The sequence below is a fragment of the Falco punctatus genome (genome assembly GCF_963210335.1).
Source record: "Falco punctatus genome assembly, chromosome: 2".
NCBI lineage: Eukaryota > Metazoa > Chordata > Aves > Falconiformes > Falconidae > Falco > Falco punctatus.
The window spans coordinates 50,183,657-50,211,296 of NC_137581.1; the positions used below are offsets into that span (position 1 = coordinate 50,183,657).

A 27,640-nucleotide genomic window follows, 5' to 3' on the forward strand; every position below is an offset into this window, starting at 1 on the left:
TGCCAATGCACTGACAAAATCAGCATTGAAATAAAGACAGACAAGAACAATCATGTCTCGTTTTGCTTTGGGAAGGTGATTATAAAGCTACATCTTTGGCCCTGGGAGCCTGTGATATTTTAAAAAAACATGTCAAAATGGTAGTGCTAAAAAATTATGGGTACCTGTACTTTTATGTAAATTATTACAGAGCCTAGGCTGGCAATGGTCTCCCTGGATATCAAGACATTCCTGTGATGTATGGCACAGATGTTGGAAGTATATTCTGTAGCCTGTATATATAGAAAGGCTGTCTCACTTTTGAATAGTGGTTTGGAAATTGTTTAGCCACACATTAAAGTGTGTTCAGCATACCAGCTGGCAGTAACATCAGCAAACAGGAAAATTTGTTTCTACAAGAGTTGCCCAAACTTCTTACTTGGTTTGTAGGTAACAACACTTTTGGTGGAAATTATGCTAAGAATCCATTCAGCTTTAAATATTATGACAGAAATCTTGTGGCCCCATAAGTAGATGGTGAACCTTATAGATTTCATCAGCCTTGTAACCCTTCCCCAGAGCCTTGTTTTGTTCCCAAGGACACCAGGTACTCATGAAGGCTCTTCCTTCATCATTGTGGATGCAGAGTGCCTAGCAGATTTCAGCACAAGAGTGGCACATGGGAAACAGTAGCTTGCCATTTACTATCACAGGAAGTACAGCGGGAAAAAGGACCACGGGGCAGGTATACTTTTGCTTTGACTATCCCAGAGTAGGATGTCAGGGTATCAGAATTCTCAAAAATAACACTGGGGTGTCCAAGAGGATATTGTTTTGTTGATGAAGCTATGACCATGGTTATACAGTATATAACAAAGCTCACAAAATTTTCCCACCTTAATAACATTGCTGACATCATTAACATCATAATAATGCTTGTCATGTAAAAGAAAGGAAAGGGTCTTAGGACATATAAAACTGTAGTTTGGCTTAAAAATCCCCCAAATCCTTTTACCTTCAGATAGGAGGATCATGCATACATTAACATGTAGAAGATTGTCAGACAAGGGAATGCCACTCAGTGTGACCTTCCCATACACAGACCATCCCAGTCTGTCACGTAGCAATTTTGCTCTGCTTAACAATTCTGCATTTGTCAGATCCCTCTCTGCTGTAAGCTCTGTGACTGCCAGCAAAACAGAGGTTGTTGCTGTTATTTAGATCAATTCAATAACGTCACTTTTTGTCTTTGATTTTGGAATGGGGCATAGGCTGCAGGGTTTGTGTACCCCTCCCCCAATGGCCTTTACAATATTGTTAGTAAGTCAGAAAGTCTGAATAAACCCCAGCTTGCTCTTATTTTGTAGGACAGTACTGACCCAGTCTAAAAATGTTGCAGTGTTCATATTGTTTGAATTAATAGTGAAGGAATAAAAAGTTATGCATGCTGACAGCTTTAAGATGGAGCTAAGTATAATCATGAAGTTCAAACAGCTGGCATAAATAATTAAAAATTTGTTCTATACCCTGACAAAATGTTTCATAAGCATCTTACAGTGCTACCTGATCTCAATTAAGAGATTTGTACTCTTCTACATATGACCTAGACTCAAACCTTTGGACCGGCCATTGCCATTGCTGAATATGCTCCATGGAAGCCATGGGCATTCTCCTTCACCATCTCTGCTACAACTGAGGGTGGAAGGTTGCTGTGCTTTAACCCCAGCTGGCAACTAAGCACCACAAAAGCGCTTGCTCACTCCCCTACAGCGGGATGGGGGAGAGAATCGGAAGAGCAAAAGTGAGAAACCTTGTGGGTTGAGATGAAGACAGTTTAATAAGTAAAGCAAAAACTGTGCATGCAAGCAAAGCAAAACAAGGAATTAATTCACCACTTCCCATGGGCAGGCAGGTGTTCAGCCGTCCCCAGGAAAGCAGGGCTCCAGCACATGTAACTGTTACTTGGGAAGACAAACACCATCACTCTGAACGTCCTCCTTCTTCCCCGAGCTTTACATGCGGAGCATGACATCATACGGTACGGAATATCCCTTTGGTCAGTGGGGGTCAGCTGTCCCAGCTGTGTCCCCTACCAACTCCTTGTGCCCCCCCCACACCTGTTCTCTGGTGGGGTGAGGAGCAGCAAAGGCCTTGGCTCTGTGTAAACACTGCTGAGCAGTAACAAAAACATCCCTGTATTATCAACATTGTTTCCAGCACAAAACCAAAACATAACCCCATAATAGCTACTATGAAGAAAACTAACTACCCCAGCCAAAACCTGCACAGAGATAAATCTGGGCTTTTGAATTAGTCATCAGGACCTGGAACTGTAGCAACTGGACACCCCCTGCGAAACATCATCATTGTGTTGAACAGCTTCCTGCTCTGCAGAGGGCTGCATTAACAGGGAAGTTTCTTCCAAGGTGTCATCTTCTACCCTAACTGGAGACACATTCACTATTTCACCAAATTCAGAAAAGCAGTTTGTATTTAAAGGTCCTTGTGTTCCCCATAACCCTTTGCCAACAAGATGCTTGCAGCAAAGTAAAATTAGTCTAGCTTTCCTAATTAACAGTCTTTGTTGTAACACATTTTTTCTGCTTTGCCAGCCTGTAAGCTAAGGCCCCAGACCTAACAGCTCCACCATCCTTTTTATCATCATCATACTGCTGCTGTTTCTTCATGCCTGAAAATAATCATGGTCTTTTAGCTTTGAAACACTCCCACTGCTCTTACTGATCCACTTGCTCTTTCTGCAGAAGCTGTTACCTCTAAGAGCATGGGATGGCAATATGTCCCAAAGCTGGGGTTTGCAGTAACTGTTGTCTAACATAAGAGGTTTTATTGCATACTCAGTCTTCTGCCTCTTCTTCGCAGCATTGTCCTAAGGGTAGGGAAACCACCTTTACATGTAGCCACCTTTTTAAGACCATTACATGCAGCACCAGCTTGGACCCCTCAGTAGTCTTCCAGATCCTGAAAGATGCCCCAAAACCGTGGACAAAGCAAGCTCTCTCCATATCACCTGCCTTCTCTGTATGATACTTACCTCAAATCCAGTTTGCAATTGACGGGGCCATTCTTCCATTTTCATGTCGTATTTCTGGGGAACATCTTAGGGTCTTTTACCTACTGTGTCCATGCATATGTTTGTCTGAAGTTGGCATTTTGTTCTGGTTTCTCATTTTCACAGTGTTGCCTGTGTCTTGTACCACTGTGCAAAGCCCAAAGTCTCACCCAGTAATACTGCACAGTTATGTTGGGCTGGGCCTAGACGCCAGGGTCTCTCAGACCAGCTTAGAGGTCTGGGGTCTTCTTTGCATCTGACAGGATTTGCACCAGGGGTCCCTTGACAGGACTTTCAGGGGGGGTCCATAGCCCTTGGACATGTTCCAACTTGTTCATGCTGCCCTTTGCCCTTTGGTGCCCCTGTGCCCTCCTAAAGTAATCCACCAATGTGTTGGTACATGTTCTATAGCCTTCAGACTTTAACGCCTGTTTAATTATCTTCTATTAACATTTAAAATTGAATGATTAATTTCATTAGCTCTTATAAAAATATTTTATTCATTCTTTACCTATGCAGTTACGGATGTGTATATATATATATATATATATATATACATATATATATATATATATATATATATACATATATATAGGTATATGGGTGCATCTGAAGGAAGTTGGAGGTGGGATAGTGGTCACTTGTCGGGGTAGAAGTTGTCCCAGTACTACTGAAGTGGGGCAGCTGGAGAACTCAAATATATGAATCAAAAGCACGACTATGCTGACTATGCTTTTATCCAGGAACAGATTTAGAACAATTCATTTGAGACTGAGACTGCTGAAAGCTGAGAGCAAGTCCAAGCACTTGTCTTGTCCAGTTAAATAAAGAGATAAAATGAAAATTTTTAGAAAATTCTAAGTATGTATCTGATGGAGGGTGGTAGGTTCTGGAGAACTTCTTTTTCTATTTTCAATCAAATGACCATTACAAGACTTTAGACAGTATGTCTTGTATATCAGGGGGGAAAAAAAGAAAGAAAAAAGAAGAATTAGCTGTTCCCAGAAGAGCAATTTCAGTTGAACCTTTTCTAGAGCTGTAACTATAGATTAAATTACTAGGTTTACCTGACTGTCCATGCCCTCTGAGTTTAGTACTGCTTGTATCATTCTGTGTTTAGAATGATATGTACAGTCATGGTCCAAACTATTCAATCCTCTAATTAAGGACTTTACCAATACTAAAGGTTTGTCTGTCTAAATGGACTGAGACAGTTATACAGAGATGTTTAATGCTGGCTATAACACTCAAGATGGGAACACACTTGCACAGGGAAAGACTTCTCATATCCATCCAACCAGAAGTTTAAAAAGCACAAGCATGCACATGTCTGTTTCTGTCCATGTAGATTATTTAAAGTACAGGTTAACAGTCTTCTTTCCTGACTTCTGTCAAGAAATTAACATTATCTTGACATTCTGACATAATTACTTCTTAGAAACTGACTATTTCCCTTGCATTTTTTTATAACAGTACTTCTCATCAGTGCATCTGCTTGCTTTTGACATCATGACCAGTTTGCTCTGAAAGAAAAATGCATAATTTAGTGACAGATGGTTGATAACTGCACAAACAACACAGCAGGAGAGCCCCAGGCTAAGCTTGTGTACAATGTGAAAAATTATTTACCAAAAGCTATACCCCATCAAGACAACTAGTAGAGAAGAGATACATCAGAAATTCTACCTAAATAGGATCTACACTAACTATGAAGTGGTGAGGTATCCCTCACCCTGAATAGTCACTACAATTGATCTGTAATGAACAGTCTCTTAAAATAGCTAGTAAAGTTCACTTCACAGTGCAATTCATCACTTCCTAAAGCAGATGACCAGATTTGCTCAGACTCAGTGACTTCATAGCTAGACCTACCTTATCTATTATGGCTGGTTTGGGCAAACAGTTTAAATTTAGATAGGTAAAAAGCAGTGAAATTGATCCCACCCTCACTGAAGGGTTTTATGACTATATGGCATCACAGACACAATCTTTTCAATTTAACAAACCTAACATCACCTCTGGATGACAATATGTTCTTTGATATCTGAAGGTGAATTCTTTCAGTAGGAAAGTGAAAAAGATGGAGGCTCTATATTATGAAAAGAAGCTGTACTATGGATGCAACTGGCCTGTTAACAATATTACACAAATTAGCTCTGTTGTAACAGGCTGGAATCAGCCTTACAAATATGCTTTGGACAGTTCTCTGACCGCCTCTTAAAACAGTTGCCATTTTTATATGGTTGTTTATGCTCTATTTCTTTAAACGGATATGTGTGCTATCAGAAAAAGATTGCTTTACTTCATAATACCAGCTACAGCTCCTGAAGTCACAAACATGATTTCATTTTATTTATTGTACTACTTGTCTTTGTGTTCCTATTTGTTTGCAGAAGTCCTAAAGTCCTGCAGCAGGCAGACTGATTTCATCAAACACAGTGCATGCTGATGGATATGCAAAGCTGACACTCTTTCGGGTTTTAACCACGTTATTGAGCCTTCCTAACATCATTCACAGAGTCAGGGAAATCAAGATGATAATAGCTGATATGAGGTTAACATAATTTGTAAGCATGCCATTGTAGGATTGAGCTCTATACACTTTCAAGGGAAATCTTAATATTTTTTTTCCCCTCCAACACTTGTGGTAAGGTATTTTTCTTGAGATACCCATTCTGTGCCAAAGTCCCTAATACAATGATTTAAGAACCTCTAAACCCAGCACAGACAAGGATTAACCTGATGAGAAAAAATGCGTTTTGAGCTATGTTTTCTTTGACTCTTGACCATGCCTGAGAAGATGTAAACTAAAATTATCACCAAGTGTAAATAAGTATCACTCTTAATCTACTTCACTAATAGCTGTCAAGAGACTCCAAGCAGTAGAAACACATGGAAATTAACAGAAATTGTGTTTTGAGTGTTCATAAGATCTTCAGTTTCAGACTACTTTGAACATTTTAATTATAAGCCAGCAATAATACCTGCCAGTTTTATCACAAATACATTAAAAGAAAAAAAAAAAAAAACACCCATAAAAAGAAAAACAACCCACAACACAAATAAAACCAGATAATATAAATAAAGCTAAATAAAAATGACAAAAAAACCTACCTATTGTACTCACAAAAACTAGTTGATTCTGCTAGAATCACACTATCTGTCTATGTAATTTATCATTCTTGCATGAAATTCACCTGTCACCACCTGCTGGGTCTCCAGTAAGTCTGTACATAAAAGGTAGTAAACGATTTAGCTTGTTTTAGTTTGTTTACAGCCAAAGTAATCAGACAGAAAGATATAAACTGCATTTTAAACAAAAAAGTATTCATTTTAATCCATTATTTGCAGTGCTATTATAATGCAATAAAAGTTTATTTTAAAAATTTGTTTTACTGCCTGTGTGAAAGGTGTAAATGTTTTATTTAGTTGCTTATAATTTAATGTATGTTAATATAAGCCATTAAATATGAAAAGTGAGTGGCTGGAAAGCAGGGAGGATGGATGCCTACAAGCTTATAGGCCTTGCCTAAAAGGATAAAATTACTGAAGAGGTAGGGATATTGATGTTTCAATAAGTGCATGTACGCTTAATTTCCAGAAAAAAAAAAAAAAGTAATTTCCGGATGAAACAGGCAAGGAGAATGAGCGATAAAGCTAGTCAAGGGTCAGCAGTTTGTTCAATACGTCCACTCAAACAAAGCCAGGTTCAAAGGACACGGCCTTCAAGAACATCAGAAGGATGTTTTTCAGCCTTTTTATTTAATCCATCTCAAGAACAGATTTAGTATATCATTATTATTATTACTATTACTATTATTATTATGATTAAAGTTATCTTGCTTTAATTTGTAATATAAGTTTTAATGGCATTTTGAAGCCTTTAATATCATTAATCTTCTGATGTCATATTTGTAAAAGCCTTAGCTATTAAATGTGAAATAAATTTAGAATGTAGGCTGCATATACATTGTGAAAATTCTTGAGAAGATGAAAGTAATAAAAAGGGCACGTGAAGGATAAAAGCTGTTTCATCAGAGTCATGTTAATGTCAGTTGTCAACAGCTGATACCAAGAACAAAATGAAACTATGTGGAGTCTTCAAAGCATGTATGTATTTTGGGCTTTGCTAACTGAGGAGTTGTGTATTGTTGAAATCCACCAGCCAACACCTTCTTTGATAATAATTACTTATATATGTACAGATACCAACACAAAAGTTAAAATTTAGCATGCTATTCACCTTATGTGACTATATTATACAGGGCTTCAAAATGCTTCATCACATTCTTGTAGTGCTATAGACATAAATGAGTTAAATTCATAAAGCATAAAGCAGTGAATTACAACTATCTTGGGGTAACAGTCTGCCCCCACAGAATTCTATACCTGCCAGTATAGTCAGCTGTAGGCAGAATGCAATTGTGTAAATGTAAGCATTTAGTGTTGGAATTTAGACGGGAAGCCTTCAAGTCCAGCTCCAGAAGTATGATAGCCTCCTATAAGCCTGTGTTACATCTGTCAGACCTACAGAAATATCCAGAATGACACTTAAACAGCTCTAGGTGCAGATGTTTAGGGAACTGAATAATGTTTTAGGTGTGTACTTCAAAGTGAACTAAATAATCCATTTGACTGTCTGTTCATCAACTACGTAGGGAGCCTAGATACCTTAGAAACCTACATACACCTAAATAATAATTCTTTCACTTTCAGACTTATTCCACCCTCAGATTTGTATGTTACCTTCTCTGAGTTACTTCCTCATTTTATGCAATTATTTCATAATAAACACTATCTTCTCCCCTCAGAGTAAACCAGGATGTAATTACCAATCAGATGTAGACACCTACATGCCAGATATCTTTACCTGAGCTAATCACTACAGGCTCCCTTTACAGTCCCTAAGAAGAAATACTATTGCAAGATTTAGTTAATCTCATCCTTATAGAGACACCTCAGGATAATTCAGTTACTTTTGTATAGGTGTCTAATGACATTAAATGCACTCTGTGATATCCCACCTGAGTTTTATCTCCCTGTTTAGAAAGTAATTTCTAAAGTCCTGGGTTTTTTGCCTGCAAACTCTGTGTGGATGTCAGGGAATCTCGAATGGTACCTGACATCAAAGCTGAAACAACAGAACTGAATTGCTAACAGAAGTAATTTTTGTCATAAAAATGTCTGCTGCTTCCCATTGACTGTGATGGGCTCATAAGATAATTTTCCACTCCTGTCAATGTCTACATCTTAGGTATCTGAATTTGACATTTTAATTTTAAGTTCATAATCTTTTTCAAGTTCTGGTGATCTCTATAGCCAAAAAGATTTCTTTAGTTTCGGGCAATGGACTGTCCAATCTTAAAGAGAGACTGACTTAGGACTTTATACCAAGCTCTCTAACTTACTGAGCAAGTTATGCTTGCTCTTTCTTTAGTACTATCTATAGGAATTTTGCCTGTTTTGGTTGCTATCACAATGGATGTGGCTGTATCAGAAGAAGATGTGACGTTTGATGATAATATGTCACTCCTAAGACAGAAAAGTTCCTCTCACACTCAGTTTGGATTCTTAGCATTTATTGTTCATATTAAACTTATGCCCTGAGGTTTAGAGGTAACTACATTCTCATATGTCAATGCAGGTTTGGAGGAAGAATAAAAATATAATTTCTTAAATGCAGATCTTATTTATCAAGGATCCAGAAGGGCAGAGTTCCCAGAAAAGGAAGGATCTATTTTCTTCTGTTGAAGTACTATGGGGATATAATTTCACAGAGATCTTCTGCTTAAATTTTCAGCCCACAATTTATTTGCTGATTTTATGATGCCAACGCAGACATTAAGCAATACACATCTTGTTAAAAATAGCTGAACTTATCTGAGAAATTGGGAGAAAGAGACTGTAAGTGGATGACAGGGGATAATGCTTTCTCTCATGATTATTTCTGAGCCTGAAAGTTCTTTTACTATGAAAAGACTCTCTGGTAAGAAACAGCTAGTTCAAACAGAAACATGCGTGACAAAGTCATGTTAAACTGAAAAGACTGGAAATGAAATAAATACGTTTGCTGTCCATCTGCCCTACTAAAATGAAATGAAACTGAAATCACTCGAGCTTCATCAGATGGTGAAGATTTACCACTCAGTTGATTCTGTGTAGTGATTTAGAGGAAGACTTACCAGAGAAAACTAAGACTATGCCAACCATTAGCACCAGAGTCTGATGAGTTTTAACAGATAGGGATAATAACGATATAATAAAGATGTCTGCTGGAGATTTACATCAGCATATAGACAGTTAAATTCAGAAACTATTGTCAAAGCGTGAAAGTAGGAATTTTATCATTATTTAGGTATATATGCAAGAAGAGATACATATGCATATATGTACATATATATAATACATTATTCAAAATATGTACATAACAGATACTTTTTCTGCCTGTGAATTCGCATTGCAAATCACTTTTCTAGTACATTATTTCCTGTTCTGTACACTGATTCTCTTTCAAAAAAATGTGAAATTATTACTATAAAAGTAGTTAGTGAAGCTGAAAATCCTAGCTTAAGCTTCCAGCTAACAGGCTTCAGTAGATGTGCTGAGACCCAAAAATGGCCCTTGCTGCCCAGTGCTTCCTCATAATGGGTTAGATTTGCAGGATTAATACCATTAAGATAGCAACTTAATTCTTTCAGTTGAATCTAACAGAATGAGAAAATAAATATAAAACATTTCATTTTTAAAAACAACAACAAAAATCCCAAAACCAGACACAAGATTCTCTTCATCTGCTCTACTTCCATTCAGAACTGTTTGTGCCCTTTTCAGTTCTTCTTAAGGCTGATGCTACGCTAACCGAAACACAATAGCCAGTTGTTGAATTTTCCTTGCTTTCTTGCTGTGATTTTCTTAAAGAGACTCAGAATAAGATGCAAGCATTTCAAAGGAGCTGAAAACAACATGCCTCACAATGCCTTCCTTTGTACTGCTGAAATTGGTCTTTCTGATAAGAAAGGCAAGAAGTAGCTTTAGTATTTCCCATTGGTAGCATTCATGAAGAATCTCATCTGACTGTGCCATGGATGTTTTTGTAGAATCTTCAACCAAAAACGCCATGATTAAACAAGTAAGCAAAATGTAAGGATGAAATCAAAAAAGTCATAAGGGATTTTGACTGCAGAGGACTTGATTTTTCCATTCTCATTCAAGGTGAATACAACGTTACTTACGAGCAACTTCACTGATTTACTGGGGCTTCTCTCAGGCTTCTGCTTTGCAAGAAGAAAAGTCGTGGAACCAGGCCCAGAATGAACTATGATATCATTGTCATTTCCAGAAATAATTAACCTTCAGAGAACATTGATACAAATAATATTGCTGCCTAAAATATATCCTCTAATCCTTGGAGAACCAGGGATACAAATAAGCCTGTAGTGAACCTTTAAACACCAGTGCATGATAGGTGAAGTCTGCATTAAACATGAGAATAAGACACATCTTACTAGCTCATTTTAGCAGTTCAAGTGTAACAAAGCTTGTCAGACAATTTGGGAATTTGTCAAATATATTCATCTCCTGTTCCACCCACTAGAATCATAGGGTCATAGAATCATTTCGGTTGGAAAAGACCCTAGGATCATTGAGTCCAACTGTTAACGTAACTTGGCCAAGTCCACCATGCCCTGAGGCTCCACAACTACAGGTCTCTTGAATACCTCCAGGGATGGTGACTCAACCCCTTCCCTGGGCAGCCTGTTCCAGTGTTTGACCACCCTTTCAGTGAAGAAACGTTTCTTAATATCCAGCCTAAACTTCTCCTGGCGTAACTTAAGGCCATTTCCTCTTGTCCTATCACTTGATATCTGGGAGAAGAGACCAATCCTTACCTGTCTACAACCACCATACAGGTAGTTGTAGAGAGCAATAAGGTCACCCTTGAGCCTTCTCCTTCCCAGACTAAACAACCCCAGTTCCTTCAGCTGCTCCTCATAAGACTTGTGCTCCAGACCCTTCATCAGCTTCATTGCCCTTCTCTGGACATGCTCCAGCACCTCAAAGTCCCTCTTGAAGTGAATGGCCCAAAAATTGTAATACAGTATTCGAGATGCAGCCTCACCAATGCCAAGTACACAGGACAATCACTTCCCTAATCCTGCTGGCCATGCTGTTTCTGATACAAGCCAGGATGTTATCGCCCTTTTTGGCCCACATGGGCACACTGCTGGCTCATGTTCAGCTGGCTGTCAACCAGCACCCCCACGTCCTTTTCCACCAGGCAGCTTTCCAGCCACTCTTCCCCAGGCCTGCAGCATTGTGTGGGGTTATTGTGACCCACGTGCAGGACCTGGCATTTAGCCTTGTTGAACGTCTTACAATTGGCCTCAGCCCATCGATCCAGCCTGTCCAGACCCCTCTGTAGAGCCTTCCTATCCTCAAGCACATCAACACTCCAGATCAACTTGGTGTCATCTGCAAATCAGCTAACTAGCATGCAGTTAGGAACAATTCTTCACATGCAATATTGACTGAAAAAACCCAACCCTAATTACAGTAATTTCATTGCAACACTACCTTACTGGCTAGACATCATTACTTCTTTTTGAGCAGATACCATCAGTGGTACCATCTATCATCCTCCAGAAAGCAAAAGGCCTAACTCCTTCTACACACCAGTGATGACTGAATTTCTTGTCATTATACTTTTGTCTATAAAGAAATACCACTAGACCTACCAGTCATAGAACTTGTTGATGACATAAGTGTCAAAAGAAAAAAAAAAAACAGGAAAATATTTTTTCTCTTAGAGATCACACCTACACTGTTAATTATTATTCCCTTTTTTAGTCTTCCTTTTTCTGAAGACAAACAGTGGACATGCAGAGTTCTTTTACTTTCATAATTTAACAACCTGGAATTTCCATTTGAGGAAAAGATGTTGCAGATTTCAGACATAGACACATTCTTAAACAGAAGTGTTCTGAAAAGCCCTTTGATTCAGTTTACAGAAAATGGAATTTGACATATATTTAGCATAAATACATCACTGAGAATCTAAATGCCATTGTTAGCATAGTACTGGTGTGCTTAACTGTGCCGTATTCCTCACATTTGGTGGGAAGTTACTGGCATCTATACAAAATCACTTTCAGTAATGCAAAACTTTGGGTGCTGCTGCACTTTTTTTCCCCATTCACAGTTTTTTAATCTATAGTTATATGCACAAGGCTTCGTATTATGGCATGCACAACCAAACTCTCCTCTTCTGTTATTGCTATTTTTCTTGGCATAGGAGCAAGCCTGAGATAACGAAAAAACCCCAACAAAATAAAGGAATTTTTTTTTCCCTCACTCCAGTACAATTTTAATATGATTAACTACTGAATAATGAATTACAGTTAGGCTGAAATTTTAAGCCTTTCTGTACCTGTAAGGTCATTTGAACACAGTGAAACAATAATGCATAAAGTCCAGGTTCATCCTTGTTTATTTTGTCAAGTATTTTTTCTGCATTCTTCCCAGTGTTAGGAATGCTGTCTGGATTGAGACATTTACAGAAAGGGGTAGGAAAGTTCTATAACACAAATAATGTGGATCTTGAAATTACACCTCCTTTCTCTCTCTACCTCTGAGGTGAGCAGCCAAATAGGAGACCTTGTCAGAAGGGGAAATTTACTGAACAGAAGAAACTGCCTGCTGAAACACTTACAGAGAAACTGCCTGCCAGCCTGGGAGCTGTGAGCCTGGAAACTAGGCCTGGGAACCAGAAGCATCCTTGAAAAGTGCAGCTGGCATCTTTGAAGTACAGCTCGGTACCTAGAAACTGGACACACTGGAACTGCAAAATTAAGGAACTATAATAACTTTTGAAAAGGTGAAAAATGACTATGTAATAGAGGGTAAAACATCCTGACAAAATAAGAATCTGTACCTGCCATTGGCTGTTCTAACTGCAAGAACAGGAAAACAGTCTAGAAAAAACAAAAAGCAACAACCAAAAAAAATGGTCTGAAAGAAAGTAAACTTTTGGCTGCCCCAGGTGAAACAGAAATGAACAGCATCTATTGGCTGCTTGAAGTGGTGATGTTCTATGCCCTATTATTTCTCTATGAAATAAAAAGCTCTTAATTGTTATCCAAAATGTAGCCTCTCTCTCTGAGAACTTCCCATGTGGCATGTACTTTTCCTTTCCTAAACAAGCTGAATTCTCAACATGAACTTCTTATGAGATACTGGACCCTTTCAGGGCACACCTGGCTGAATCCGAACTCCCTGACATGGATCATCTTTGAAATGAAACTGTCTGTTATTTTACTTTTACCCCTCTGGGCCCACTTCTGGGATAAGTTAAGTTTGTCTACCTCCTGATAGAGATCCAGCCATGGTTGCTATCTCTACATACATGCAGGCTGGTTAACCCCTCATGTTGTAACATCCTTTAACACAATACTGCTTCTAGTGAAGTAGATTTACATATTGGCTTGTGAACAGCCTGCTCACGATGACTGAAGTGGTATGATGATGGAAAACGCATAATGGTGGAAAACCCACCAGGCTTTTCACTCTATTCCTTTCATTTCCTTCTGTGCTGGGTCAGAACACTATCTGCCCTTTATTCAGCCACCAGAAGCCAAAACTAAAGAACTGCAGAAACGTTTTTGCTACTGCATTCTTTGACACAGGCTTTTAATGGTATTCTGTGCTTAATATTCACTGCATGTACTTTATATCTTATTTAGTAGAGCTAAACATTTTGAATTCACAAATAGTACCCTCTACTAGAACAGGAGGCTGTATTTAAACATTGTTTATATTTATTTACATGTTTGCATTAGTGCTCCCAAGATAAAAATAAGTACGTAAGACTAATGAGAAAAATTGCAAAGTCAAGTATACAAATGCCATCTTGACTGAGGTTGCAAACTGCTATCACTACACATATTAGAGTTCATCATCAGTCTTAAAAAGATGCTGTGCTACTGTTTTCTTAGAAAAACACGACTTATTACACATCTCTGTGTCTACATGTATCTGTATGTACAGAAATAAATATAATGTTTACAAATCTTACCACTGTGAAAAAAGATGTTGATCAGATAGTAGCATACCTGCAAACTGTATGAACTTCATGCATCAATGATTACTCTTTGCACGCTTCTTCATCTCTTGTGAAGACATCTGAGAAATGTGCATACAATCTACATAACAGCCTTCCAATTTATTTTGTCTAAGTGAAGTGAAGCAAAGTGAAGCCTTCAGCATAACTAATTCTTTTTGTGTGGCATTCTCAGAGATTTCACTTTGTAATCTCCAGTTTAACATGTCTGTCAAAATGTTACATAGCAGAACTGTTCAAGTGTCAGAGAAAACATTAATACCAAGACACATACAAAAAAACCCAACAAAAGAACAAAATAACCCTTACATTTGAGGCACCTTGCATGTGGAAAAAAAGTTTCTTTACAGTACTATTGATGATTACTTTGATCAATTCTGTAATATTTTACTGCTGGATTTTAGAAAAAGAATCTTGAAAACTTGATTTTTTTCTGACTGAAATAAAGAATGACAGCCCTTAAAAATAATAATACAGGTACTTTTCTTAGCAAAGTATCAGTTCAGTGACACATGCATCACTACCAGAATCAAGACTGTAGCATGGGCTTCTAGATGAACAAAAAGCAGAATAAATTTATACTTGAGAGTGCCATTGTCTTTATTTTGCTTTTTTATAAAAGAATGTAACTCCACAGACTGCTTCTCTAAAACCAAGAGATTGCTGTTGTTGAAATTTGTTTTCATTTGTCTTTTTTTGTGGTTAAGATGACCCTTTGTTAATCATAAACTTCTTGATTTCCTGTCACACTGTCCCTGATGTTCTTAAATAGAAACAAAAAACTCTATTTGCTGTGTAGCTGCTGAGAAAATCATGTCAAAGCAACTGTGGGCTTGGGAAGATTTCTGAAGTGTTTCTGAAGCCTAAAACTAATGAGACTGTGGAATGCTACTGCCCTAGAAGGTGTTAGACATAAGTTCTGCACTAAATCTGACTCAATAATAGGGTTTGAATTTCATGGGAAGCTTTCTAAAATTTGGGTTTATTCCAAAAAAAGGCTGAAGTTAAATAGGAAGCAAACAAAGAAACACAGCATTTCTCATGGACTGATCTGCAGCTGTCCCATGAAACTGGCATTCCCAGACCAGCATAGAGTAGATCAAAGGTAAATGACACAGCATTATACAGTCCAGCTGGAAAAGAACTGTAGAGTGTCTGATTTTGCTTCGTAGCATGATCAGACTTAGTTATTTCATGCCTGTCAAATATATTTTTAGGCTGCCTTCAAAGTCCCTCAGTTTTGGAGACTCATAATATCCTTTGGGCAATCTCTTCCAGTTTTCCTAATGTCCAGTCAAAATTTCTGTTGCTTCACTTAAGCCCATTATTTCTTCTCCTATTCACTGTGGACATGGAGAGGAAGGTATCTGTGAGAGAACAAGAAAATCAGATAAAGTACTATTTCGACTAAGTATATTTATTGTTTTTACATTTCTAAGACAGTCCTCATTAATCCCCATTAATCTAGATGTTGGTATCCCCTATTTATACAGTGTTGTGATCCCACACACCCCACACACCCCCACAGACTTACTCAGTGAAAAGTAAAAGACATGCTAACTAAAACAAATATTGTATGGGTTTTGGAAAGAGGTTGATAAATCTGAACAGCTGTTAGATAGCATAGTGAAACAATTAGGAGCTGTAAAAATCTGAAAATATTTTATGTAGCCATGTTTACATAAAAAAAAAAAACCCAAGAGCTATTGTTTTAAAGCTCTTCTTTCTGTTTTTTTCAGAAGTAACTTTAGGGGAATTGGTGTTTACAACTTAGTGAAGACTAAAAAGAACTGAGAAATATCTTCTCTTTTTTTTTTAAATGTGTCTTTATAAATCATGTATTGTAAATAATTGCATACCTAGAATGCAACCATTACTTCTAGCGAAGGTGAATGTATTATCTTTACAGCTTGTGCTGCACATTCTTATATAAAGGAACTCAATTTTACCTTGTGGAGTATTCATAGCAACTCTTGATGCTTTGTTTGAAACAGAGGACATAATTTGGTTCAGAATAGCCAAATTTTTCTGCAACACCAAAAAAAAAGAAAAGGAAAACTCTGAACTATTTGTCTAATATTCATAGATTTTTATAAAAGCAATACCTCTGTTTATAAAGTAATTTAATGCAATGAAAATAATAAAATACTGTTTTACTATCATTTAGTAAATGACACATTGACGTACCCAAAATCATCTGATAACATAGTCATAGAATCATGGAACAGTTTGGGTTGGAAGGGACCTTAAAGATCATATAGTCCAACGCCCCCTGCAATGAGCAGGGACACCTTCAACTAGATCCATCTGCTCAGAGCCCCATCCAACCTCACCTGGAATGTTTCCAGGGATGAGGCATATACTACCTCTCTGGGAAACCTGTTTCAGTGTTTCACCACCTCATCCTAAAGAATTTCTTCTTTATATCTAGTATAAATCTACTCTTTTTTAGTTTAAAAGCTCTAGCCATTGTCCTATCACAACAGACCCTGCTAAAAGTTATGTCCCCATCTTTCTTATAAACCCCCTGTAAATACTGAAAGGCCACAATAAGGTCTCCCTGGAGCCTTCTCTTCTCCAGGATGAACAACCCAAGTCTCTGTTTTTCCTTATAGGAGAGGTGTTCCAGCCCTCTGATCATTTTTGTGGGCCTCCTTTGGACCTGCTCCAGCAGGTCCATGTCTTCTCTGTCCTGAAGACCCCAGAGCTGGATGCAGTACTCCAGGTGGGGTCTCACCAGAGCATAGTAGAGGGGCAGAATCACCTCCCTTGACCTGCTGGCCATGTTTCTTTTGATGCATGCCAGGATATGGCTGGCTTTCTGGGCTGCAACTGCACATATGCCAGCTTTCACCCACCAGTACCCCCAAGTCCTTCTTGGCAGGGCTGCTCTCCATCACTTCAGCCCCTGCCTGTATTGATATGGGGTGATGCTTTGTCCCAGGTGCAGGACTTTGCACTAGGCCTTGCTGAACCTTGGGCCCACTTTCACATGGGCCCACTTTTTGAGCTTTCCTGGTCCCTCTGTATGGCATCCTGTCCCTCAGGAATGTCAACCTCAACATTCAGATTGGTCATTTGCTGAGGGTGCACCCGATCCCACTGACTATGTCTATTGATTAAGATATTAAACAGTACTGGTCCCAAGACAGAGCCCTGAGGGACACCACTCATCACTGATCTCCATCTGCACATTGAGCTGTAGACCACCACCCACTGGATGTGACCATTCAATCAATTCCTCATCCATCAAACAGTCCCCTCATCTAATCCATATCTTGGCAATTTAGAGAGAAGGATGTTGTGGGAGACCATGTTAAAGGCCTTACCGAAGTCCAGATAGATGCCATCCATAGCTCTTCCCTTTGCCACTGATGTAGTGACTCCATCACAGAAGGTCACTAGGTTGGGCAGGCAAGATTTAGCCTTTGTGAAGCTGTGCTGGCTGTCTCAAATCACCTCTATGACCTCCGTGTGCCTTAGCATAGCTTATAGGAGAATCTGTTCCATGATCTTCCCATGCGCAGAGCTGAAGCTGACAGGTCAGTAGTTCCCAGGGTCCTTTTTTCTACCCTTTTTAAAAATGGGTGCAATGTTTCCTTCTTTCCAGGTACCAGGGTCTTCACCTGACTGCCCCGACTTTTCAAGTATCACGGAGAGTGGCTTGGCAGCTACATCAGCCAATTCCCTCAGGACCTGGGACACATCCCATCAGGTCCCATAGACTTATGTATGTTCTAGTTCCTCAGGTGGTCGTGAACCTGATCTTTTCTTACAGTGGGAGGGGCTCGAATCTTCCAGTCCCTGTCTTGTGGTCCATCCACTTGAGAAGTGTGGGAAGAGAGGTTTCCAGCGAAGACTGAGGCAACAAATCTGCTGAGTACCTCAACCTTCTTATCATCCATTGTCAGCAGTTTGCTAGTTGTCTTAATTGCAGGGAGTACACTTTCTTTGACCTTCCTTTTCTGGCTGAAACTGAGTAGTGTCCTTATACTCTTCCCAGGACACCTGTCCCTGCTTCCACTGCCTGTGTGTTTCCTTCTTGCCCTTCAGTTTGACCAACAGGTCTCGACCCATCCATGCTGATCTCTTGCCTTCCTTTCCTGATTCCTTACACCAGGGGATCAAGAGCTCTTGAGCTCTATGAAAAACATCCTTCAAAATCTGCCGTCTCTGTTCTGCTCCCTTGTCCCAGAGGACAGTTTCCCAGGGGGTCCTACTGACTAGCTCCTTGAACATACCTAATTAATCCAAATATTTTCCCTGCAAAATGTATTTTACTCAAAATGTATCTTTAAAGTATATTAGTGGCTTCTGTGTCTTTTGTGACATCTAATATCATATTCATATCTACACTGATTTTAATTGCACTGAATACGGAATAGTTTTTAAAAACCCAGGCTCTACATATTTCAGTATCAATACTAACCTTGCTCTTTATAAATTTAATGTACCAACTAATTCCATTAACTTTGGTTTGTTTTACTGGTTCTACTGAACAACCTGTTTTTGTGGGGGTTTGTTTGTTTGTTTGTTTGTCTGTTTTTTTTTCTTTTTTCTTTTTTTAAATTTGATTTCAAGTAGTGTCTCTGTAGATCTTGGAAGAAAACTTCTTGATGAACATTTCTTTAAGATGGTTATTGATTAAACTATTTTTAGTCTTATGTTAATTTTTTTTTTCCCAAACCACATAAAATAACTCAACCCAAATTCTTTAAAATTGGTGACACTAAGATGCACGCTTTACTGCTAAAATGACTTGATAGTGCAATGGTTATCAAGTAATATGAAATAATTACAGGATACTTAAACATGCTGCACTCAAAATCCTGCTGAAGGCCAGAACAGTAAGAGCACCTTAAATATAATTAAAGCCAAGAATTCATTGTTAGTATACATGAAATATTAAGAGTCTAATCATTATTAGTCTAGATCTAATTGTTAAATTAAAACGAAAAGAAAGAATGCAGATAAAATCATTGTGCACATGCTTCTTAGATGCAGCTCCTATGCCCCGTGCTGTGCTCATGCTCTTGATGGTCCTCTGGGCTCTAAGGTTGGTGGGTTTTATTCGTGTGTGTGTGTGTGTGTGTTGGAGGTGAGGGGTTTGACACTGAGTTGTGAGCCTCTAGAGTCCTTTACAGGGAGGACTGTGATGTTCACGTTGATGGGTCTCCCTTCCTCTAAGGGTCCAGTTGGGGCCATTTTGACATGTTTATGCTTCTACAGCCTTGCTCTTTCTTCTTTGGTTTGTAGCTCAATGTTATGTCCAAATTAACTACATATGGCTCCCTTTACATATGTCAGATATTTTTTTTTTTCCTGTTACCCCTAAACCCAATGTTGCCCAGGTCCAGGTCTTTAACCCACCATGGGAGAATTTCTCACAGTTGTGGTACCTCCAGTGCCAAGAGCCCATCTCTTATCACTCCTGTGCCTGAGCTCCTCTACACCACATCCTGTGTCCCCTGTGTCCCCACTTCTTCAGGTCTCTCCTGTCCTACCATACCTGTGTTTCTCTACACAATGCCACTGTATTAGGGCTGTATATATCTCATTCTATACAGAGTAACTACTTATTACAACCATGGTTGTACTGTTTTAAAAATAAAGTAAATCAGCTGTAGGCACCTGATCAATTAAGAAAATTCCTGTCACAGCTAAACCAAGCAAACCAAACCTGCAGGCAGGTCAACAGAAGTTCAGACAGAGCAGGTCTGTCAAGCGTCAGCCCTGAGGCCTTGCAGACTCAGTACAAAGCTCGGCCTGTTACCAGCAGTGGCAATGCTCTATTACAGTGTTACATCACTGCAAACTGTCCTAATCAAATACTCTTTTTTTTTTTTTTTTTTTAATAGGAAGTCGTGAAGCAGATGTGCCATGGAGGAATTTAGGGTTGAGGTGGCCACAAGGACAGAACCACAACACTCAATTGCATAAGGTCTTAGACTGGCTATTAGGAAAAAAATTCTTCACTAAGAAGGTTGTCACGCGTTGGAACAAGCTGTCCAGAGAAGTGATTGAGTCACCAGCCCTGGAGGTATTTAAAAGATGTATAGATGTGGCACTTAGGGACACGGTTTAGTGGTGGACACAGTAGTGTTACGTTAACTGTTCAACTCGATGATCTTAAAGGTTCTTTCCAACCTAATTGATTCTATGATTTAAAATTTGTTTATGAGTGAACATAGGTATAGCGGGTTGATTATGATTTCTATTCCAAGGTCTCTGTCCTACAAAACATACACTTTCTGCACAGAATACAAACTCTCATACAACACTGTATTTACTACTACCTTTTGGTCTCCCACTTCAAACATGTTATAAGAATGTAGATATCTTGAGAATTAATTTGTACTTCTTTTTGTTATTTCCTGTACATAGCTGCATACTACCAAGGGTTTTGGTAAGCCTCTCCAAAATGATTTTCTGTGCCTCGTTTGTTTTCCCAGTGGAGAGTTCTGAGCTGGGCAGTGGTTCTCAATGTCTTATTTACCTGAGCAGTGTTTTTGGGTGCCTCTCACCCCATAACAATATTTTTATAAAAAAGGCAGACAGCATTGAAATTTTTTTAATAATTTCAGTCCAGGTCCATATATGTGCATATACATGCATGTTTTTCCTATAGTTCTTTCACAAATTACTTAAGGAAGCTTAGTAGATTCAGGGTAACCATCACTCATTCACTTTACATCTGAAAAATCAATCGCTCCCTCAGAAAGTGATGGTTTATCCTTGCTGCTCAGTGAAAGCATTTTTTCTCATTCAAGGAAATCAAAACAAGTAGGTTTTACCTGCAGAAGTCCTGCTGTGAAGCCAAATATCTCTACAGCAAATGAAATCTCATAATCATCCTTTTCTGAATATTAGCATTGCAGGCTAGAATTTACAACCTATATCCATTCAAATAACTTAGCAACTGTGCCACATAGATAAGAGAAATGCATTTACCAAATGGTCTCAAAAAAAGCCAGGATCTAGTATCAAGGCAAAAAAGTACATTTAAAGATTCACTGATAAGATCAAATCAGCCATAAGGCACAGAATTTGACTGAAAACAAGGTGTTTCATCAGTCCATCAAAATGTAAGAACTATTGTCAAAAGCATCTGGATACTAAAAGTTCTGAAGAAATAAATGTAAAAATCCTTTTTCTTAAATATCTGTTCTTCAGACTAGAAGAATGATTTGGAATGTATCATCAGCCTTTAAAGACTAAATTTTACTGATGATCAATTTTTTCTTCTCTGTTGTAAATACTTTTGTTTTAAATTGACCCTCTTCAAGTTTTGAAAATGTTGACCATTTACTTAATTACTCAAAGAGGTTTAAAGATTAATTATATCCCTGTTTCTCTTTACTTACATATATTCCAAAATAGAAGGCAGAACATAACTTTGTCCATCTTTATAGATGGATATAATACAGATATTTACTTTTTAAAAGGGAGACTTTTTTTCAGCTGAACAGTTGTTATGGAATCACAGCTGCTGTGAATGAAGAAAATAACTTGTTTCCTAAGTCTTGCAACAATGAAAAAAGGGGAAAACTTAAATTTCTAAATAAATTACATCAAGTATAATTGCAATGGTAAAAGATCAAGGTTGTGAGATGCCTGAAGCTGGAATATTCTACAAAACAGAAAAGTACTGTAAAAAAAAAAAAAGAAAAGCCAGCCCGGCTGGATAACATTGAAAATTTCCACAGAAGGGAGATATGAATTAAATAATAGAGAGAGAATTCAGAAAAGGTAATCTCAGTGGATTTATTCAGAAAGTGGAGACTTGCTTCATCAACAAAAGGCAGAGGAAATCATAATTGACAGGCATTGTACCTTCCCTCCAGTTCTGACAGCAGGCCAATGTACGTTACAGTGAGGTGCTGTTATGATGCCAAATGCAGGTCATTGTGAAAAAGAGGGGAACTGAGTATAAGACATTTTCAAGGTCATATAACATAATACATAAAGAAATCTCTACCCTGATCTTCAAAATGGGCAAGGTATCGAATGTAATAAAAGCAGGGTTCAAAGAAGCAGGCTGACAAACACCATGAATTTTACTTGGAGATACTGATTTTTAAAAATAAAAGCATAGCAAGAAGAGCAGAGAAAATCATCCAGAAGTGATGATTTTTAAAAATAAAAGCATAGCAAGAAGAGCAGAGAAAATCATCCAGAAGTGGGGCAGGCATGGGGTGAGAGTGAGAGGTTGGTAGGGGTGGAAGCAGCTAAAAGAACCACTTGTGACTGCTGTGCATCTGGAAGACTGAATGTTTGTAATAAAAAGACTCTCTGCCATTTCCCCCAGTTCTCTTCACGCACTGAGTTAGCAGTGTTTCTTTGTAACAGAGGTTTGTGTTTCTCTTTATGTTCAGAAACATGAACATATTATAATTTTTAAAATATGCATGTTTTATCATCCACATAAGATGTCCAGTGGATCTGATATTTCTAAATTTTTAATGTCAGATATTTCTATCTTTCAGGTAAATATACTTGTTATTAGTGTTCTTTATCATTCAAGGCTTTCAAGGAGACATAAAGACAAACAATAGGGAAAGTGTAACTCCTCTGTTTAGAAAACAGTTTTGTCACTTCCTTTTTAAGAAAAAAAAAAAAAAAAAAGCAGCTAGTAAACAAGGCATTTTATCAGCCATCAGCATTATTTTCCCCAGAATAAACATATGCAAATGCTACTTGAAAACATTGCAGAAAAGGCCATGGAGTACTGTAATACAATAATAAATCCCACAGATCAAGAATAGTATATTCTTATTTATAATTTCTGTAGAGTTCTTTGACTCTGGACAAAACCCTCCCAAAGGAAGAAACTATTCTTCTCTTTGATAGCCTAATCAAAAGAATGGTTTACTGAGGAATAAAGATGAGGATAGCTGAGGGTTATTCACAAAAATGTAACCAAAGTAAATAAATCCAGAACCTTGTCAGCAGTGTCAAAAAGGAGGGAAACATGCAGGAAAATCCTTGGAGTAGATCCAGTTACGCAGTGAGAGCCTTGAATTATGTCATCTATATCTCAAGCAAATATTTTACTTCTAGATAAAGGGAGTAATAATAAAAGAGAGGACAACAAAATATTTCATAAATAAAATTTCTCTGGTGAATGGAGGTGTTCTTCAAGTTTTCTCCTAGGTTAGATCCTGCAGATGAGTTTGGCAGTGAAATGCCATGGACTAGCACATGATCCAGTCACAGTTATGTTGTTATTCTAATGAGCAACAAATAGGTCTACAATGGGCTTTACTGTAAAAATGTAAATAGCTGGAAAAATTATGCATTATCATTACAAGTATCATAATTTTACATAATCATGCTCAGCTTTACAAATATGTAAAGCTTACACCGTACTCTCTCAGCTCACAAATCAAGTTCCATATTACAGCTTCTATAAATCTGGTCTGTTAGGGGCATGATGATGAAACTTGGCATGTAGTAATAGATGCCTCAGAATGTCTGTGACTAGGGTAAAGCAACCACAGGTCTTTCTGGAATTCCTGGCTCAACATATATAGACTTTTTTAGCATATATGAAGATATGATATATTATGAGAAGACTGATTCAATATCCCTATTTTTGCCATACTGGTATTCATATTGAAACCTCTTAGTTTATTGGTTTGCTTGCCTTTCTGGAAGTATAAAAATGGACAAGTGCTTATGTGATCACTTTAGAAACTTCTTCTTCTGGACCCCTATCAGAGGTTTAATGAAGAAGCACTGGAGCTTCTTAAAAGACAGCACGAGAGGAAATAAACAGAACACAAAAAAAATAAAATTAAATGCAGTACATATATTTTTAAATAAATGGCTGATTTATTTCTGAATAGCTGAAAATCATTAAAAATACTTTTAAAAAAGTGAAACATTTAAAATTAAATTTTCACAATGAAGTGATGTTTTCTTCCCCTTGAAATTGTCCTAATAATACTAATTACTTATGAACTGGGACAAATGATGAATTCTCTGGTAAAAAAACCCAAACAATAAAGTAAGTCAAAGGTAAATGTAAAGATGAGAATAAGAAATTCTGATAATAAGAAATCTTTAAGAGATGAGAAGAATGAAGTCTGAAAATCCTGCTATGCTTATTTACATTCTAGCTTACTTCTGAGTAGCCAAACAGCATAGTGCAAATTTTATAAAACAATCTAAATTCACCTAGCATTTTCAAGATACCATATAGTTTGTTGCCATAAATATTTGTGAGTACTTAGTCTTAGGATATGTGAAAATTTTCTGCCAATGACATATGAGTAGGAATTGCAAAGAGAAACAATAGTCATACAGTTCATCTTCTTCTCTACCACTGCACTTTTTTTGTTTGAATACATACTTGTGATATAAATCTACCACTTAAAAGCATTCTATCAAAACCAATCTTTGTAGTCTTGATACTATTTAAGATTTTCAAAATGTTTTTTTCTCTTGACCAAAACACTAGCTATACCATTCCAGTGACGCTAGCTGTACCATTTCAGTGAGTGAGTTAGCTAGAACTGCATGACGAACCCAACAATGTGGGGTATCTCTGGAAATACAGAATGCTGTGTGTTAGTCACAGAACATTGTCAGTCGGGAAGGACCTTTGGAGGTCTCTAGTCCAAACCTGCTAAAAGCAGGTCTAATCAGGTCAGACTGTTCAAGGCTGTGGCCAGTACAGTCTTGAACACCTCCAAGGACAAATATCCCAGAAACTCTCTGAGCAACATGTTGCAGTGTTCAATTACCCTTATAATAATATATGCTTCATCATATTTAATTGCAATTTCCCATGTTCCAACCTGTGTCCATTGCTTCTCATTTAACCTCTTTAACGAGTTGGACTCTGTCTTCTCTGTATCTTCTGATTGGGTAGTGGTAGACAGCAATATCATCTTCCTGCAGTCTTTTCTTCTCCAGGCTGAACAATCCCAGGTCTCACAGCTTCCCCTCATAGACAGATGCTCCGATAACTTAATTATCTTCATGTCCTTTTGCTGGACCTCCTTTTTTATATCCATGTCTCTTTAACTCAGACCAGGACACTTCGGACACCGCACTCCAGATGTGGCCTCACAAGGACTGAGGAGAGGGAAAGGACAACCTCCCTCAATCTGCTGGTAATGCTCTTCAAAATGGAGCTGGGATGCTGTTGTCCATCTTTGATTTTTTTTTTTTTTTGGGGGGGGAAACTTTCTAGACCAGTCTTTACAATAAAGTAAAAGACACACACAAGTTATTAATCCTGTTTATGAGACTTCTGTAAAAAGAAGGAAATAAAAAAGAACTGGATTTTAATCTTCTTGTATTTTGAATAACTGTATGGATACTTGTAATAAAGAGGGGGAAAGGTGGTGCATGTATGCAAAACTTGGCCATCAGAATAGCATTTTCCATTGATGTTGCAAAAGAGAAAATTACTGTTTAAATAGCAAAGTGAGAAATCTCAGACTCCTTATGGTAAAATACAGCTATCGGATGCATGCATGCTCATCAGTTGGTGAACATGTAATTGATGTTGATTTTATCTGGTGTAATAGACTAGGAGTAAGAAAGAAAACCTTCTGAGCTAATAAAAGACAGGAACTGAGGAAGTTTAATTGGAAGAAAGGACAAATGTAAGGCTACAGAAGTACAGGTATAGAATAAGCAATTATTTTTAAAAAAGAAGGAAAAGCATCTGAAAGAAAAACCAAAGAAACAAACCAACTATGATTTGGTCTACCTAGCTTGCATGGAACTTTGCATCATTTCCTTAACAATACATTTTTGTTCTGTAGTTCATGCTTCATTTCCTGTGACGTTTCCAATTACAGTAGTGAACATGTATAAAGTAGAGTGTTAGCAACTTACTTATTACAGAAAAAGGACTCTGATTCCACATCATATGCAAGAAATAAAAATACAAATGTATCAACGAAAAACAGTTTATATGAATGTAGGATAAATTTCTACCAAAAAAAAGGATCTCTGTTCTGCACTGGAAAGGGTACAGATTTATTTCCAGGTCTCAATAAAAAAGGCACAACAGCATAGTAAAATTCGTTAATAATAAGAAATAGGAAGTGAAATATAGATTGTGAGTGAATATTATATCCCTTCAGATGTTGGGAACTTCAGCTTTGGACAAATGCCCAGTGGACAGACAAAGCACACTATGCAGAATTCCCAGCCATGGAGAGGTTCAGTCTTCCTCCATTACCATGGTATCCGCTATTTAGTGTAATAAACAAAACTATATTTCTTGTCTTGACACATAGGAATGTTGTCTCTTTTTGTTTACCAGAGTATATCCAGCTGCATGTATCTGGGAGCTATATCCAGGAGCAGCATGTTCTGGCCATCCCAGCATGTTCTCTGGCATTGTTACATTGGTAAGGTTATACAGCGGTCACTCATGCTGGCATAGGGGTTATTAGGCCTGACATGGCTTGCCTGAGATCACAAATTCCTCAAATACAGTATCTTCCATAATAGTCCAAATACAATATCATCAGTGGAATCAATCAATATACTGCAGAAAGATGCAACAACATTAAATATAAATATATTTTTTAACAAGTATTTAGCAGCAGTAATAACGTGTAACCATTGTGGATACCCTTGTAAAAGAGAAGCAACAAAATATTCATTGAAATAAAACAGTGAATTAACAAAGTTTGATGGCAAAGTACACTTGATTACTACCGCACAGAGGACAGGTTCAAACAAAACTGTCAGGGAGATCCTCTCCTTGAGTCATGAGGTTCAGAAAGGACTGCCTTGCTTTCTACATTCCTACTCAGAGAGGAGCCTAGGTGCGGCTGGATCCAGTCCTGTTCCCAGACTTAGTCAATGGTTTATGTCTAAAGGGTTATATGTGCAAAATCAATCCTTTTTATTGCTTAGCTAATATTTCAAAGTTTAGCATGCTATTAATCACTTACCAAGAATCTGTTGCAGGAAGAAAACTCTCAGCTTTGAGAGGAGTAACATTGAGAGGGATCCCTGCTCAAGGAGAGGTCCTGGCATGCAACCTGATGCCATGCAGAACTCAACAGGCTCTGGGCTGTCCACTATTTATAAATGGCCAGTGGGGAGCACACTGCCAGAAACACCTATGGAAAGGAATATTTGTATAGCTAGCCTCTATTTTTTTCTGAAGTATGGAATTTTACTCTACAAAGATGCAAACTGATGGTATATGTATATATGCACACATGTACTTACATTTCTATCCATATTGAACTGCTTCCTTCAAAAGCCCTTTCTTAAGTTTGGACTCCTTGAAGGGTATCATTATTATCTCAATTATTTACACAATAGCTTTGTTTAAGAAAATTAATTTCTCACTGCATCAACCTATTTGAGTATTAATATAAAACAAAGGTCAGCATACTACAGCTAATCAAAATTTCAACAGTTTATCATGGATAACTACTTCTCTGATGAAGATATATAAAGCATATTGTATTGCTTGCAATTGTATACATATA

The 27,640-nt window shown here is 37.8% G+C and overlaps 1 long non-coding RNA gene across 3 annotated transcripts in view; it reads right to left on the reverse strand.

Annotated features, from left to right (window-relative positions):
• Window positions 1–3,628: 3,628 nt before the first annotated feature.
• The window catches only part of LOC308058792, a 35,252-nt gene continuing 11,240 nt past the window's right edge, over window positions 3,629–27,640 (reverse strand). Inside the window, exons 2-4 of one of the 3 annotated variants that reach the window (XR_013925969.1) lie at window positions 17,495–27,262; window positions 16,115–16,193; window positions 3,629–15,532 (exon numbers count right to left, since the gene is read on the reverse strand). This is a non-coding gene — a long non-coding RNA (uncharacterized lncRNA). Of the gene's footprint in view, window positions 27,263–27,640 lie in introns of all 3 variants that reach the window. The other 2 variants (XR_013925970.1, XR_013925971.1) reach the window with 2 other exon arrangements.